This window comes from Aquarana catesbeiana, linkage group LG11 (assembly GCF_042186555.1).
Source record: "Aquarana catesbeiana isolate 2022-GZ linkage group LG11, ASM4218655v1, whole genome shotgun sequence".
Classification (NCBI taxonomy): Eukaryota; Metazoa; Chordata; class Amphibia; order Anura; family Ranidae; genus Aquarana; species Aquarana catesbeiana.
In genome coordinates this window covers 35,554,295-35,557,053 of record NC_133334.1, presented here as the reverse complement: position 1 = coordinate 35,557,053, position 2,759 = coordinate 35,554,295, and positions in this window count along the sequence as shown.

The following is a 2,759-nucleotide window of genomic DNA, read 5'->3' as shown; positions in this document are numbered from 1 at the left end:
ATATATATATATATATATATATATATATATATACAGTCTAATATATTTATATATATACTCTGCATTTAGTGTAGACTAGATATTCAGTGTAGAATCTATATTCAGTCAGTGCAGGCAGTGTAATATATATATATAACACAGTGTATTGAAGTGGTTAAGGGGAACCCTGGGCTAAAATAAAAAATGGCGCGGGGGTCCCCCCAAAAATCCATATCTGACCCTTATCTGAGCAAGCAGCCATGACAGGTCAGGAAAGAGGGGGGTGAGTGAGCCCCCCCTCCTGAACCATACCAGGCCGCTTGCCTTCAACATGGGGAGGGCACCTTGAAGCACCTTGTCCCCATGTTGATGGGGACAAGGGCTTCATCCCGGCAACCCTTGCCCGGCAGTTGTGGGAGCCTGCGTGCGGGGGGCTTATCGGAATCTGGAAGCCCCCTTTAACAAGGGGCCCCCAGAGCCCGCCCCCACTATGTGAATGGGTATGGGGTGCATTGTACCCCTACCCATTCACCATAAAAAACGACAGAAGACAGTTTATGACAATTCCTTTATTAAAAAAAAAAAGTGTCCATCCATCTTCATTTACGGCACCCGGACCCAAAAAATAGAAAAAAGCCCAGCCTTGATGGGAGGTGTCCCGCCGACTGCTGTCTCTTGGCTGCGACAGCTGTTATATAGGCAAGGGCAGGGCCACCCGGTGACGTAACCGGGTGACCCCGCGCCTTTCTGGCGTCACGTGTCCGGGCACCGTGATTGAAGATGGATGGACATCGCGGGACACTTTTTTTTTTTTAATAAAGGAATTGTCAAAAACTGTCTCCTGTCGTTTTTACTTTTTCGGCACTTTTTGTTGGTGAGGTGGTTGAAGCCCCCAACTGCCTGCCTGAACCTGGGCATGCAGCTGCTCTGGGTTGCACACATGCCACGGCTGCAATGCTGGGCTTTCTGCCCATGGCAAAAATTAAATAGCATGTCGCGGTCGGTGGACAGGAAATATTATGCCACATTCAGCCGTCTTTGCAGGCGCTAAAAAACGCAACTAATGCAACTCTATGGAGCCGACCCCGCAACCGCCCTGCAACCATACACAACGTACAGATTGTGACACGGTAGTGCGGAATTTAAAGGGCTAAATCAGACAGTAAGGACACAACATAGTGTCTCCTCGCCGCCTGTGGATTACCCTTCAGTGGGCACTGCAAAATTAAAAGTCCATTATACTTTGCAGACCAACTTATCTTCAACACATGAAAGAAGTAATTTTTGCTTTCCTACACATTAGCTATTCAATATGTGAACCATTTTCTTTTATTTTTATATAGCTTGGCACTTACCTATATGTATATTTTTTATCTGTTTATATGGCAGAAAGAAAACATTGAAATCCCTATATATAAAATATATTCTGCTTTTTGGAGTAAAAAAAATGCATTCTGCCATTCTTGGCGAGTCTAATAAATTCTCAGAGGAATACAATTGAGCCTACGTTTTAATAATCATGGTGTTCGATGAAAGAATCAGTACTGTGAGCAACACTGAAGGAAATGATAATGAAAAGCAATAAAAAATGTCCATCAGTTTAATCTCAGATGCATTTGTTGTACTTGTGGAAGTATAAAAAAAAAAAAAAAAAGAAAGGGAGAAAGAGGGAGCTTTTTGTGAAAATCCAAGCTCACTATAATGTTTTCTTTGAAGTTGCAGGATGGCTGCCATCATATTTTTCCTTCAAAGGTAACTAATTTAAAATAACGGATTCCTATACCAGAGGGAAACTCTTTTGTTGGACTGACCCAATATCCCGGCTATTGATTTTGCTCCACATTTATTTCTGTTTAATTTTAAAAGGCTATTGGGAACGACAGGAATGGAATTTAATGAAATAAGATGGACGCACGGGGAAAAATATAGCAACCAGGTCTTATTTTTCAGGAAAAAATAGTTTTCTTAGGATAATCATGGTGATATATTACTGAGAAGATTGGGTAGCTATTGTTATACAGGGTAGCGGGACTTATTGTAAGGCTTGTGGTGATGCTGCTGTCTGGTGGATGCGGTCAGGGCCGTCTTGAATTTTGATTGGACCCTGGGCAAACATTTTCTTGGGCCCCTCCCTATCATTACACAGGACTCCTCCCCCATACTATCCCCATCATTACACAAGATCCCCTCCTCCATACTATCCCCATCATTACACAGGACCCTCCTCCCCCATCATTACACAAGACCCCCTCCCCCATTCTTACACAGGACCCTCCTCCCCCATCATTACACAAGACCCCCTCCCCGATCATTATACAGAACCCCTCCCCCATCATTACACAAGACCCCCTCCTCTATCCTTACACAGGACCCTCCTCCCCTATCATTACACAAGACCTCCTCCTCGATCATTACACAGGACCCCTCCCCCATACTACCCCCCATTATTACACAGGATCCTCCTCCCCCATCATTACACAAGACCTCCTCCTCGATCATTACACAGGACCCCTCCCCCCATACTACCCCCCATTATTACACAGGACCCTCCTCCCCCATAATTACACAAGACTTCCTCCCCGATCATTACACAGGACCCCTCTGCCCATACTACCTCCCCCCATACTACCCCCCATTATTACACAGGACCCCCTCTCCCATACTACCCCAATACTTACACAGGACCCCCATAATTACATAAGACCCCCTCCCCCATCATTACACAGGACCCTTTCCCTATACCACCCCTCATTATTACACAGGACCCCCCTCTCCCTTAC